Consider the following 15,834-nt stretch of genomic DNA (forward strand, 5'->3'; position numbering starts at 1 on the left):
TGGATTTCTTTTGGCTTCCTGGATCTTACTTAGGTGCGCCTCCCACTGGATAGTGTGGTGTTGTTTGTGATGACCTCTCTGGTCTCCGGTACCATAGTTGGTACCAAGCTTACCCCGACTAACTGATATTTTACAAATCGAACAAACAACCATGTTTTCTGCTTTTTTGCTAACAGTAAAGACGTCCCAAACTGGGTACTGGAGATGTCTGCTGGTGGTGGAGGTGCTACTTTCAGTTTCAATGCCAGATGAAGTGGAGGATGGGGGTGGCTGAATTCGACTCTGTTGTGCACTTACAGCACCACTACTTGAGGTAATGGAGGTCGATCTGGATGGAGGTCCCTGCCGACCCTTCTGATGAGAAAATATGGAAGCTGTAGGTCGTGTTGGTGTTGTAGTTAACTGCGTTGGTGGTGGTATCAGTGTCACGCCGCCCACATCCCGCTCAGTAGCCATTCGGGATAGGGTCAAAATGTCTGTCTGCTGCATGCCTGCTGGGGCTGGAGTGACGACTGTGTCATCGTCAGACTGTTCATCAGCAGCAGAATACACCACTTCTTGTTCGTCGTCATCACCCATAACTGAAAGTCTTGCGGGAACCTTCCTTTTAGGCTTAGCTACCTTTGTCGGCTCATGGTGTGCCTCCCCCTCAGACTGCATTGGTGGGTTCCAATCAAGATCACGATCATCAGAAGGAAGGGGGTTTGAAGAAGAACTTGTAGTAGCCCTTCTTGACCTTTTTCTTGCTGGGGATCTGGAAGACAATGGATCATCCTCAGGAGGAGTGGCTTCCTTGGATGATACCTCTGCTTGAATCTCGATTTCCTGATGTGCCCCTACTTCTGGAGGAACAAGCATTGTGGGCAGTTGTGACGCTCCATGCGCCTCTAGTTGTGCCTTTCCATGCGCATCTCCTTGTGCCTCTCCATGCGCTTCTCCTTGCGCCTCTCCTTGCGACTCTCCTTGCGCCTCTACTTGCGCATGTACTTGCGCAGGTACTTGCGCCTCTCCTCTTGCATGTGCTTGCGCCTCTCCTTGCCCATGTACTTACGCTTGTACTAGTTGCACCTGTGGTTGTCGTTGCGGCTGTTGTTGTTGAACACTCAGCTGAGTTACATCCTGCGTTGATTGGGTGCTACTTTCTTGCGATGAGCCAACATCACTGGTCGATGGAGATTGAGCAATGACTGTGGCTGCCTCTGCAGCACTCATGGGCTTAGACCTAAACTTGCGTGGTGGCGCTGAGCCTAATGAAGCGGAGGTGCTACTCCCAGCTTGGTCCCCGGCGAGCCCCGCTGCTGCAGGCGTTGTTTTTATTTCCCGAAAAAAGTGTCTGTGGGCACACCAGTCTCCTTGGTAAGTGGCACCACTTGCTTCTTCTCCTCCTTCTTACTGGCAGTGGCAATGGCAACTTTCTTTGTAGAGGAGCTACGGCCACCTTTCTTTGGGCCCATCTTCTTCAGATGTCAGAACAGCAGGCCGCAGTTGCACGAGTTGCAGAGTTGTCTGTGGCCACATGTGACGTCACGTGATGTTGTGCTGCACACACCGCTGCAGGACTTCTTCCTGGCACTGGTGGTTCTCCTGTGCACCTAAAAGCAAAGGAAGTCAGAGGAATATCAGTTAAACACCCAAAAAGTAAAAAAACACACACAAATCACCACAATCCAATGCCATCCATGCCCTTAATGATGTTTAAATTCAAGAGGCCCCGCACAAAGCCTTGGTCCATGCACCACTCACTACCCCTGGGCATAATGGGTGAAAGCAGGGCAGGCTGGGTGCAGGCCTATGGCTCAAAGCACACTGCCTGGCTCCAAAAGGGCCCCTTGTCCCCAACCACATGGCCAGGCCCTGCCTGGACCAGGCCTCAAAATGGCACCCACCCACATGGCTAGGCCCCAACAACATCCCAAAAGTCGAAAAACACACAAAAATCACCACAATCCAATACCATCCATGCCCTCAATGATGTTTAAATTCAAGAGGCCCCACACAAAGCCTTGGTCCATGTACCACTCACTACCCCTGGGCATAATGGGTGAAAGCAGGGCAGGCTGGAGGCAGGCCTATGGCTCAAAGCACACTGCCTGGCTTCCAAATAGCCCCTTGTCCCCCAGCCACATGGCCAGCCCCTGCCTGGACCAGGCCTCACAATGGCCCACACCCACATGGCCAGGCCCCAACAACAACCCAAAAAGTCAAAAAGCACACAAAAATCACCACAATCCAATGCCATCCATGCCCTCAATGATGTTTAAATTCAAGAGGCCCACACAAAGCCATGGTCCATGCACCACTTACTACCCCTGGGCATAATGGGTGAAAGCAGGGCAGGCTGGGTGCAGGCCTATGGCTCAAAGCACACTGCCTGGCTCCAAAATGGCCCCTTGTCACCCAGCCACATGGCCAGGCCCCGCCTGGACCAGGCCTCAAAATGGCACCCACCCACATGGCCAGGCCCCAACAACACCCCAAAAAGTCGAAAAACACACGAAAATCACCTCAATCCAATGCCATCCATGCCCTCAATGAGGTTTAACTTCAAGAGGCCCAACTCAAAGCCTTGGTCCATGCACCACTCACTCCCCCTGGGCCTACTGGACCAGTGTGGCTTTACAAGCACCCCCAAAATGCCACATATAACAGTAAGCTATTAAATTCAATACCATGGCATGAGATTTAAGTTAAAAAAACCTCACAGAAACAGTTGTATCATGCACCCATGACTAACGCTGGGCTACCCACAATATATTTTTATTAAAAGTTGTGGAAAAGTTTAAAAATTGTAGTTGCACCAACTGCAATGCCCCAAACAAACAACACCAACTTACTTGTAAAATCTCAAATCCAAAAGTGATCCAAAGTCCAAAAAGTCCTCAAATACAAATATCCAGCAGCAGCCACAAAAAGTAATCCTTCCAGCTCCAGATCCAAATGAAAAGTGACCAGGCTATGGACAAAGCACTGGGAGGAGCCTGCTGGACAGGAACAGGAAGTTGGAAACTCTGGGCCTCTTCCTTCCTCCCACCCCCCCAAAAATGGACTCCTTGCACAAAAAAGTGCAGCCAAATGTCAATCTGATCAAAATCATCATATTCAGAAGGTTTATGCTGCCTGCTGTGAATTTCTTGTGCAGAATTGCAATTTTTGCAAGTTCGGCATCGCAAGCTGTTCAAATTGCCCGCCGGAAGTCAGCTGCGCGCCACATCTACGTGTTCGCAATTGTTTACTCCCGCGAAAATTGGTTGGGATTCCAAAGATTGTAAGATATACTCCCTTAAATTCACCACACTGTTTTCCCCCTATATTTAGAGATCCGGTGATGAAAAGGTGGAATCATAATGGCATCCGCTACCTGAGTGATTTATACTCGGCCAATTCTACCACTATATCTACCTTTTCTGAACTTCAACATAAATGTAGACTCCCTTTTCATGATTATTTCAAATACTTACAGATCTTTAGCTTTCTAAACTCGCTCTCTCTTAATGATCGACAAGGTCTTAAAAAGATTTTGATGATAGACAGTCTTTATATTAAAAGAAAAATAGGTTATTTTTATAACCTATTTATAACCTTTCTTGCAGACGATCTCTCCTTGATCCAACAGAAATGGGAGGAGAAACTGGGTGTAAACGACCTTATGATAAAAGAATCAATTAAGACAGCCAATTCTATTCTAATTTCAGGGCGATCACAAACTCAACATTATATGGCTATGTTTGATCTCTATCACAGACCAGCTAAAATCATGAAATGGGGGGCTACTGTTGGTATAACCTGCAATCAATGTACTTTGATTGGAGCAGATGCAATACATATGTTCTTTTCCTGTTCCAAATTACATGGTATTATTTCAGAAATTCAAATATTTATCGAAAAAATCACAGGGAGAACAATAATTCTTTCACCAGAATTGATTTTATTTGGACTATCAATAGAGACTATAGAAAGAGAACAACAACACTTGATTTTTATTATGATGTCCGAATTTCGTGCATGTATCACTCAGGAATGGATCAATTCGGAACCACCTTCGTTTTCTATGTGGAGGGATCGTTTATTAGCCAAATTTAATTTTGAACTTGCTATATATGCAACAAAAGGAAGAAAGAAGAAACAATTAGGGATGAAAATTTGGGCTCCGATACAACAATGGATCCATGAGGAAACGACTTAAATATCCTCCCGATTTTACTTATGTCAAAATCTTATTGGCTGTTTATAGAAATTCTTTGGTTTTTCGTTTCTTTTATTGTCTTTTTTGGTGTTGTATTTCTCTTTCTTGTTCTTTATTGCACAATTTGTTATTATGAATTCTATCCATGTAAATTGTAATCAAATTAATATGTTTTTGTTTGCAACATAAAATCAATGAAAACAAAAAAAAAGTTGTGGAAAAGTTTAAAAATTGTAGTTGCACCAACTGCAATGCCCCAAACAAACAACACCAACTTACTTGTAAAATCTCAAATCCAAAAGTGATCCAAAGTCCAAAAAGTCCTCAAATACAAATATCCAGCAGCAGCCACAAAAAGTAATCCTTCCAGCTACAGATCCAAATGAAAAGTGACCAGGCTATGGACAATATTTACAACAAGGGGTGGTGAGGGACAGAGTCTCTGAATTAAGCAGAAAGCTCTCACCCAGTCAAGAGATCAGGGCTAGATCCAACACCGTTTTTTAGCTCACTGCACCATCCCAGTTTCAGAACCTGGCTGTATGCAAATTAGTCTGTTCCTGTCCCAGTGCATGATGGGAACAGGGCAAACCAAACTACAAAAGCCAATTCTTACACTGGGAAGGAAACAAGCTCCCGGGGACCGGTTTCTGGCATTACAGCCGTCTTCGGCCCGGTTTGCTTGAATCCTGATGGTGCAATGAGCAAGGGTCTCACATCTGAGAATACCCTTCCACGCTTAGGGTGGACAAAAATATTTACAACAAGGGGTGGTGAGGGACAGAGTCTCTGAATTAAACAGAAAGCTCTCACCCAGTCAAGAGATCAGGGCTAGATCCAACACCGTTTTTAGCTCACTGCACCATCCCAGTTTCAGAACCTGGCTGTATGCAAATTAATGCCAGAAACCGGTCCCTGGTAGCTTGTCTCCTTTCTGGTGAAGAATTGGCTTGGTAGTTTAGTCTGCCCTGTTCCCATGATGCACTGGGCCAGGGACAGACTGATTTGCATTTAGCCAGGTTCTGAGCTGGGATGGGGCAGTGAGATAAATAACGGTGATGGTTCAAGCCCTGATCTTTGGACTGGGTAAGAGTGGTCTGTTTAACTCAGACACTCTGTTCATCACCACCCCCTTTTCTAAATCAGGCTATGGACAAAGCACTGGGAGGAGCCTGCTGGACAGTAACAGGAAGTTGGAAACTCTGGGCCTCTTCCCTCCTCCCACCCCCCCCCCGAAAATGGACTCCTTGCACAAAAAAGTGCAGCCAAATGTCAATCTGATCAAAATCATCATATTCAGAAGGTTTATGCTGCCTGCGGTGGATTTCTTGTGCAGAATTGTAATTTTTGCAAGTTCGGCAACGCAAGCTGTTCAAATCGCCCGCCGGAAGTCAGCTGCGCGCCACATGTACGTGTTGGCAATTGTTTACTCCCCCGATACGTGATCGCCGGCCCTTATGACGTACTCGCGTTGTCAAACTCTTGCTGTGCAAGGTGGCGGGCCGCGATGACGTACTCGCGATCGAAAAACTCTCGCGCGATCACGCAGCAAGATCCAAAATGGCGCAGCACACGCAAGACGGGATGAAAAACAACTTGGCGAACTCAGAATCAAGGTAATTCAACGCCGCGTGCGCGATATTGTATTATTCAAGCGCGACCAAGCAAAAAAATTCACCGGCTTGTTAATTGCGGATTTCTTGTCAAATTTGCAATATTCGCGGACAGCGAAATTGCCAAAAATCTGCAAATTCCGAGAACTGAACGGATTTTGCACCCACGCTTAGTCCACACAAAACTGCCGTTCTGGATTGGCATCGGGTGCAGCAGCCTTTGGGACCAAGACCACTGGGTAGGCCCAAGGAGTGCTGGAGGACTCTATCACCCCTTATGCCAACATCTTAGCGACTTCCTCGTTTTACAGGAGGGCTGTCACCAGTGTCCATGTACACCAGTGAGTAACACCTGGGGTCACAGAGAACAGTGGGGCAAACTGTCCCACCAACTGGTGACGTCACTCTGCTGCTCTGTGGTCAGTGTAGGGAAGAGGATCACACCTTCCACTGACCCATCTTGCTTCTTGGTGGACAGGAGGTCAGGGAGAGGCTCACTCTCCTCTTCCACCCCATCATCTGTCGCCAAGAGCTTGGTCACTTCGGACCTCTCGATGTGGGGCTTGAGGCAGTTCACGTGGAGGGCCCTCAAAAGGTTCCTGGGAGTCTGCAAATTCACTGGGTAGGTGACATCACTTTTGCGCTCCACAACCTCAAAAGGCCGGATGTATGATGTTACAACGCATACTTTTACCACGCATACGTTTACAGCGCATTTTTTACAACGCAAATACCATTACAACGCATTATTTTACAACGAATACTATTACAACGCAATATAGTGTTTTAAATGAAAAATTACCGTTACAACGATTTCCTTTAAAACGCATACCATTACAACGCAAATATATCTTTTTTTTTTTTTTTTGTTAAATAAAACCTGGCACGGGATGCAGGGAAATTAGGGCTTTTGGGTGGGGAAGTGTATTAAAATGTTGTAAAAAACTGAACGTAATGTTACGAAATGCTAAGTTTTGTTTTTAAATGAATACTCGAGTATTAAAATGAATACTCGAGTATTTAAATTAATACTAATATTATTAAAAAATGACATACTTTACCAAGTCGACGATTTACTGAAATTAATATATTAGAAAAGTATTTTACAAATATAGCAATATATTTTCGTAAACACAAACATTTTACATACACAGTCGCCATTTTAAACTATGTAGTTTCAATATTTGTACTTCAACTCTTTCCATGAAATCATACCACAACAATACTTTCAAAATGGATGCCAAAACGGAACGTAAATTACTAAACAACACTTTTTCAAACGAGAAATTAAATTATTACTTTCCACATTAATTAAAAGATTATTTAAAAACATTACCAACTGTGTATTTGTTACAAAAAACCATGAGCCTGACTAAAACTTATAAATACAAGCAAGACACCATTTTTTAATCAGTTGATTATCAACTCCCAGAGTGACCAGATGTCAAAAGCTGACCCTCTGACCCCTTCAACGTGATAACAGTCGTAGCCTACTTTGAAGCATTTTTCGCAGAAATACAAGTAAGTTTGTGAAACGATTAAAAGAAATGTTAGCTGAAAGCTTTTTAAACGCTGAAAATAATAATTATAACTTTCTTATTTATTTAAAATAAATCAGTATCAAGCTTTTAGAAAAGAAATACCTACATATATCACTAAAAATGCCAACAACAATTTAACCCGACTAATATGTAAACAAAATAATTTGAACAGTTAAATTAAATTCGAAACAAAAGTTTAATGTAATTTTCGTTTAAAGTCACTAAATTATTTTTTTTTAAGAAAAACTCCTACAAAGTGTGTCGATAAAACCACCTTTGCAAAATAAAGCATTTTGTTAAAAGAGCCACACTTCTCAACAACATTTATTTACAGGTACTTTTAAACTTTTTTTGAAAAATCATTTATTATTATTTTACACATCAAAACATTTAATAATGCATACCTTTTAATTCCTATTTTTCCACAGAAAAAAAGGACGATTAAACAAAAAAATGTCTATATTGAAATACAAACGTCTCGTTAAAAACAGGGTAAATATTTTTTTCATTAAATAAATGTATAAATAATAAGTGAAAGTGAGGGATAATAAAGGTAATCAGTTACTGTTCTAACTCCATCATTATGCAGCAGTAGGAAACGTGTGAGATGATGTACAAATATCAAATATTATTCCAACACCAAGAAGGTGCAGCTGAAGGGAAAGGGTGAGATGGTGTAAGATATTAATTACTAATCCAACTCCAGGAAGGTGCAGCAGAAGAAAAAGTGATGGATATTATAGGTGTTGCAATTACTAATCTTAATCCAGTAAGGTGAGGCAGTAGGGAAAGGGTGAGATATTTTCAGAACAGTAAATTAAATGTAACTAAAGCAGATTAATGATGTCACTTTTCACTGCATCGCAAACATTGAAATCAATAATGACATTACATATTAAAAATTTTTTTTAAGATACTCAAAGTGATCTTCTGCAGCCCTCTAACCAAAAGAAAAACCCGAAAGAGCAGACAACAAAGAAAGCCATCTAAAATCCAGAAACACGTCCAGGATCCAGACAAAGAAGTATACATCAACATTAAAAGGTAATTGAAAGTAAGGTTGACCCCAAATAACATACCTAACTAGTCTGCAAGACAAATAGCAACATTTTTATCAATCAAATGTGTCGAAAAAATTTCAAATTTTGTAGGACACAGTAAAAGTAAAAATTACTATTCTAACTCAATAAATGTGCAGTAAATGTATGGATGTTAATTACTATTCTAACCCCATTAGATGCATTAGTAAGGTAAATGCTGGATACTTCAGGGTTGTTACTTACTATTCTAACTCCAGGAAGGTGCATCAGTAGGATAAGTGCTGGATAGTGTAGGGGTGTCATTTGCTATTCTAACTCCAAGAAGATGCATCAGTAAGGTAAATTCTGGATAGTGTAGGGGTGTGACTTACTATTCTCACTCCATGAAGGTACAGCAGTTGGGTAAGTACAGGATAGTGTAGAGGTATCAATTACTATTCTAACTCCTGGAAGGTGTGGCAGTAGGGAAAGTATAGGATAGTGTAAGGGTATCTATTACTATTCTAACTCCAATAACAAGCTGCAGTAGGGAAAGTGTAGGATAGTGGATATTGTAGGGGTGTAACTTACTGTTCTAAATCCAGAAAGGAGCTTCAGTAGATAAATGCTGAATAGTGTAAAGGTATTGTATCTAAAACTTACATTGATTTTCTTTTCTTTTGTTTCAGAATATTTGGTAACTCTTGTAAAATCTCACAACCAAAATAGAAAATTTCAAAAAGAACAAATTTCAAAAAAATACCAGATTTGAAAAAAACAAACCACACCATCAGTAGGGTAAGTGCTGGATAGTATATGAATGTCACCTACTGTTCTTATTCTGGGAAGGTGCATTAGGAGAGTAAGTGCTAGATAGTGTAGGGGTGTCACTTAGTATTCCAAAACCAGGAAGATGCATCTGTAGGGTAAGTGCTGGAGAGTATAGGGGTATTACTTACTATTGTAACTCCAGGAAGGTGTAGCAGTAGGGAACGTTTAGAAATGGTGTAGAGATTTCAATTAGTATTCTAACTCCAAGAAGGTACTGCAATAGGAAAAGTGTAGGATAGTGTAGAGGCATCAATTAGTATTCTAAAACCAATAATGTACTGCCATAAAGAAAGTGTGGTATAGTATAGAGGTATCAATTACTATTCTTACTCCAAGTAGATACTGCAGTGAGGAAAGTTTGAAAAAGTTTAAGTGGTTTTAAATTACCATTCTAACTCCAGAATGGTGCTGCAGTAGTGAAAATGTAGGTTATTTTAAAAGTGACAATTACTATACTAACTCCAAGGAAAAGGCTGCAGTGTGTAAAGTGTGAGTGACTGTATAATTTGCAAAAAAAACCACAATATAATTTTTCTTTCCATTTCAAAATGTCGTTGAAAAAAGAATGCTCATTTTCCTTTGTTTTTCTATCTAGAATTTCAAAATTATCCAGTTCTAAACGCAAACCAAAGAGAAAAACAAGAAGATCAGCAAACGAAAACAAGCAAGATAAAATAATTTCCAAAAACAGCAATCCAAGAAAACCAAAGAACAGCATGAACAAAAGGTATTTGAAAAATACACACCTTATTTTTAAACATAGCAACAAGCAAGTTTTCTGAAATACCCATTGGTACATCTAAACATACTTAACACGAAAGATAAAATACAGTTGTAGATACATTTAGTATTAAAAAAACTAAACAGCATCTGTGTTATAAGTTTAGATTACTTAATGGGTATTCATAACTATTCTTATACCAGGAAGATGTTGCAGTAAGTAATGTGTAGAATATTTTTAAAGCATAAATTACTATCCTAAATCCAAGAAGATGCTGCAGTAAAGTTAGTACTGGATAGTGTAGGTGTGTCACTTGCAATTGTAACTCAATGATGGTGCATCAGTAGGGTAAGTTCTAGATATTGTAGGGATGTCACTTACTATTCTAACTTCAAGAAGATGCTGCCATATGGAAAATGTAGGACAGTGTAAGGGTATGAATTTCTATTCTAACTCCAAGAAGGTGCAGCAGTAGGGAAAGTGCTGGATAGTGTAGGGGTATCAATTACTATTCTAACTCCAGGAAAGTGCTGCAGTAAGGAAAGTGCTGGATAGTGTAGGGGTATCAATTACTATTCTAACTCCAGGTAAGGGCTGCAGTAGGGAAAGTGCAGGATAGTGTAGGGGTATCAATTACTATTCAAACTCCAAGAAGGTGCAGCATTAGAGAAAGTGCTGGATAGTGTAGGGGTATCAATTACTATTCTAACTCCAGGAAAGTGCTGCAGTAGGGAAAGTGCTGGATAGTGTAGGGGTATCAATTACTATTCTAACTCCAAGAAGGTACAGCAGTAGGGAAAGTGCTGGATAGTGTAGGGGTATCAATTACTATTCCTACTCCAGGAAAGTGCTGCAGTAGGGAAATTGCTGGATAGTGTAGGGGTATCAATTACTATTCTAACTCCAGGAAAGTGCTGCAGTAGAGAAAGTGCAGGTTAGTGTAGGGGTATCAATTACTATTCTAACTCCAGGAAAGTGCTGCAGTAGGGAAAGTGCAGGATAGTGTAGGGGTATCAATTACTATTCTAACTCCAAGAAGGTGCAGCAGTAGGGAAATTGCTGGATAGTGTAGGAGTATCAATTACTATTCTTACTCCAGGAAAGTGCTACAGTAGGGAAAGTGCTGGATAGTGTAGGGGTATCAATTACTATTCTAACTCCAGGAAAGTGCTGCAGTAGGGAAAGTGCAGGATAGTGTAGGGGTATCAATTACTATTCTAACTCCAGGAAAGTGCTGCAGTAGAGAAAGTGCAGGTTAGTGTAGGGGTATCAATTACTATTCTAACTCCAGGAAAGTGCTGCAGTAGGGAAAGTGCTGGATAGTGTAGGGGTATCAATTACTATTCTAACTCCAGGAAAGTGCTGCAGTAGGGAAATTGCAGGATAGTGTAGGGGTATCAATCACTATTCTAACTCCAGGAACGTGCTGCAGTAGGGAAAGTGCTGGATAGTGTAGGGGTATCAATTACTATTCTAACTCCAAAAAGGTGCAGCAGTAGAGAAAATTCTGGATAGTGTAGGGGTATCAATTACTATTCTAACTCCAGGAAGGTGCTGCAGCAGGGAAAGTGCTGGATAGTGTAGGGGTATCAATGACTATTCTAACTCCAGGAAAGTGCTGCAGTAGGGAAATTGCTGGATAGTGTAGGAGTATGAATTACTATTCTAACTCCAGGAAAGTGCTGCAGTAGGGAAAGTGCAGGATAGTATAGGGGTATCAATTACTACTCTAACACCAGGAAAGTGCTGCTGTAGGGAAAGTGCTGGATAGTGTAGGGGTATCAATTACTATTCTAACTCCAGGAAGGTGCAACAGTAGGGAAAGTGTAGGATAGCGTAGGGGAATCATTAACTTTTCTAACTCCAGAAAGGTGCTACAGTAGGGAAAGTGTTGGATAGTGTAGGGGAATCAATTAGAAATCTAACTGCAGGGAGGTGCAGCATTAGAAAAAGTGTTGATTTCTTTTTGTAAACTTAAAGTGAACAAAAGCACAAACTTAATTAAAAAATGTTTTTCCTTACAGATAATGTCTACTCAACCCACAGCAAAGCATATCAAATCCCGAAAAGGAAACAGACTTTTAAATCATGCAGGTTACATATATTGTAAAGAAAGGATAAGTTTCCCTAGAAATCATTGGAAGTGCGTGCAATACTTCTCAACCCGTTGCAGCGGCAGAGCGGTTACGGTTGATGATATCATTATAAAAACAACTGACCATAACCACTCTGCCTCTGCAATGGAGGTTGATGTCAGAGAAACTGTAAATGAAATGAAGGAACTTGCAAGCACCTCCAATGATTCTACAGGATCCATTTTACGAGAGGTTGCTCAGCATGTCCCTAGTCATGTAGCTAGTAATATGCCTACCATACATAATTTGAGAAGAATTATTCAACGTCAAAAGCAGGCAAGTAATACACAAACAAATACACCTCATACCTTTTCAGACATAGTTATTCCTCATGAACTCACTATTTCTTTTGCTGATGAACCTTTCCTTCTGCATGATAATGAAAACCCTCAAAAATGTATAATAATTTTTAGTACACCCCGCAATCTTGTTAAACTTGAAACTAGTGAAATTTGGATGATGGATGGGACGTTTAAAAGTACACCCCATCCATTCACCCAAATTTATACTATACATGCAAAAATTAACAATAATGTGATTCCCTTAGTATATAGTTTGCTGCCTGATGAGACTTCTGCAACCTACACTGAAATTTTATCAGTTATAAAATCAACAACAAACCAAAGCCCTAGGAAAATTATTATTGATTTTGAATTGAGCATGATCAATGTGATCACCAAAACGTAAACGGATACCCAAATTCAGGGGTGTTTTTCCCATTTTTCCCAGGCATTCTGATGTAAGTTACAAAAAACACCCCTGGTTACAGAATACTCCTCAGACAGCAAACTACAGGTAGAGTTAAAAAAACTAACTGCTCTATGTTTTGTCCCTCCCGAACGTGTAGACAAGTACTACACTGCCATTACAGAGTCTGATTATTACATAGCAAATGAGGAAAAATTGGCACCCATTCTAAATTATATGGAAGACACATGGATTGGACACCTAAGCAGATCGGGTCGCAGGAGGAAGCCACGTTTCCATGTAGAGTGGTGGAACTGTTATTCGAGTTGCTTACAGGGAGAGGCAAAAACAAATAATGCCATTGAGGGATAGCATAACTCCTTCAACCATACAATTGGTAAACCCCACCCTAATTTCTACTCTTTTTTGGAAACTTTGAAGAAGGAGCAAAGTTTTCAGGAAATGAGAATTTCCCAAACTCTTACAGGTAGTCTAAACCCATGAATAACCCAAAAAACAAAGGAAATGTCCGAGAGACTTTTGGCACTTTTACAACAGATTACGGTGTGTGTGGCTCTAGATTACCTGGAAAATCTTGCTAACATTCTTAGTTTTTAATTATCTTTTACACATTACTTTCCTGCTTTGCTCAAAATGTATATCCTCTCTAAATTTAATTGGCTATTACATTTTTCTAAATTTATAAATTAAAAAAATGAAGTCGGGTCTCCTTACCTTTAGTTCTCTTCTTTTTTCTTTTTTCTTCTTTTTGCAAATTTGAAAAACCCTTAGTTGCAAATCAATCCAAAAATCCAAGTTTTCCAAGTTGTTTCTTCTTTCCCTTTTTTTGAAAAAAATAATCCACTCTTCTTCTTTAAATTTTGCAGAATTTTGATTTATAAAGAAAGGCATTTTTGAAATATAGTAAAAATCTTCTGTTCTTCTCTTTTCTTTAAATTGTGGAAAAAAAGCTTCTTCAAATGAGTAAGCATGTCTTTCAAAAATATTTTCTTTACTGAAAATGTGTTTAACAAAAATAATTTATTTCAAAATGCAAAAAAGTGATCCATCATTTTTCAGATTGGATTTTTTTTAATTCACCCATCTCCTTTTGCATATTCTAGAAGCCCACAACATGATTTAGAATCGAAAATATGTTGGAAAAAAAAGAGATCCTTTTTGTTTTATTTTTGTTTGCCAATAAATCACATTCCATTTGCATTTTCCTGCACATTTTTTCCAAAACATCAAAAATTTTACAAAAAGTGAGAAAAAAATCCATCTCAATTGGTAAGAGATATTAATTAAAAAACACAATACCTTATGCATCTTCCTTCACTCCACAACATTACTATTTTGTTAAAAATATATTTCTAAAACGGAAAGAACCATCTTTTGTTGGTTTAAATTATGCCCAAAAAACCACATACCATTTTGATTGTCCACTTGTAAACGTTTTTTTTTTCAAAAAGCACTCCATGTGTAAACAAGAATGTTCTTCTATCTTCAATTTTGCATTTGGCAAAGTACAAAGTTATAACAGTACTATAATTTAAATCATCTTTAAATTCCTACTCTGTACATTACGACTAATTTTTAACATTTCAATCTGAACTCTGCTTATACATTTAAACTATTTCTTCTCGATATAAACTTGTTTTTAACTTTCTCATCAAAAGACAAAAAGGATAACTCTCCAAAATATTTCCAACAAAATACCAACTCTTTTTTTGGTAAACCATAAGTTGAAGAAACCTACAAATCCCTTTCAAACTACGTGATCTGTCAGAATTTTTATCAACAAGACAACAATTCCCCCAAAAATTATCCGTACCCAAGAAACTTTACAAAACAACTGTTTACTTTCATCGTAGCTTTTTTCTACAATAATCTAACCTCTTTTTTCTCTTTCTTAAGTGAAGCAAAAACAATCGATAAATTCAAAAATATATTTTTTTACATTTCTTCCTTACCGATAAAAATAGTGAAAAACATAAACATCTTAGCTCATTTTTTTAAATAAAGACAACTTTTTCAAAACAGGATAAACATTTCTATTTTTTTCTCCCCAGACCCGACATAGGCATACTCTAGCTATACGATCAGCGACATGCTTTTTTACGTACATTACATCATTTACGTATATAGCAACCTCTCCTTATCCTTTCCTTACAATATATCTATACCTTTTTAAATTAACTCCTTAAAATAAAGTTTAAAATGTTTCCTACCTGGACGCAGATCAGTTTCCAGCTGCTTCCACCTTGGATTCTCTTCAAAATGGCCGCTTACGCTCACGTTTACGTCATTACGTAATTGGATGCTGCTACGATAAAAAGGGACTACTTTATTTATTAACATTTAATACATTGTTTTTGAATTATTTCATAATGTTTCCCTTATATTAAAAATATGTAAAAATATGTAATAAAATCATAATACAAACAATTTTTTAATGTGTTTAAAATAAAAAATAAAATTTTTGAAACAATGTTATCTTTATTTTTTTGTAAACAATTTCACGTGCATTACTTCTTATTCTTATTATATATTTTGTAAATTTATATATTTGTCTCCTTACCTGTTTTCTGTTCCTTTTCCCTTCTTTTTATCTTCTTTTCAACATTCTTCTTCTGTTCCGCGGGACTCATAGCATCTAACATGAAAATAAAAGAAGGACAATGATTGCCATTGGATTCAATGATAAAACGTGGGAACCAAATCTTTCATTAATTTTATCTTTAACATTCTTTTTTTATAATTTTTAATCGAACCATTATTATAATTTAAAATAAATCCTAAATAATCTTTTAAATACATTTTTTACTTTTAACAAATTTATTTTTAATAATAATTAATTACTTTAAAAATAATTACTTTAAAAACTGTTTTAAATAACTCTTTAATTATTTTACACATTGCCTTTAAAAAATAATAAAGATTTTTTACAATTAACGCATTTTTTAGAAAAATATTAATTAATTGAAAATAAATATTTCTAAAATAATACTAGTTATACATAATTTACATATTTTTATAAATTTATTGATCATCAATAAATTATTACTATTACTAAAAATTACTTCAAAAAATACTTAAGCAAA

General features: G+C 38.5%; 1 long non-coding RNA gene across 2 annotated transcripts in view; it reads left to right on the plus strand.

Moving 5' to 3' along the window:
* The window catches only part of LOC147692540 (uncharacterized), a 38,218-nt gene that overhangs the window by 7,010 nt on the left and 15,374 nt on the right, over positions 1–15,834 (plus strand). The window contains exons 2-5 of one of the 2 annotated variants that reach the window (XR_015300044.1): positions 8,251–8,381; positions 9,046–9,154; positions 9,783–9,914; positions 11,933–15,144. This is a non-coding gene — a long non-coding RNA (uncharacterized LOC147692540). Of the gene's footprint in view, positions 1–8,250; positions 8,382–9,045; positions 9,155–9,782; positions 9,915–11,932; positions 15,145–15,834 lie in introns of those variants that run through there. The other variant, XR_015300045.1, reaches the window with a different exon arrangement.

Source organism: Lissotriton vulgaris, chromosome 9 (assembly GCF_964263255.1).
Source record: "Lissotriton vulgaris chromosome 9, aLisVul1.2, whole genome shotgun sequence".
NCBI lineage: Eukaryota > Metazoa > Chordata > Amphibia > Caudata > Salamandridae > Lissotriton > Lissotriton vulgaris.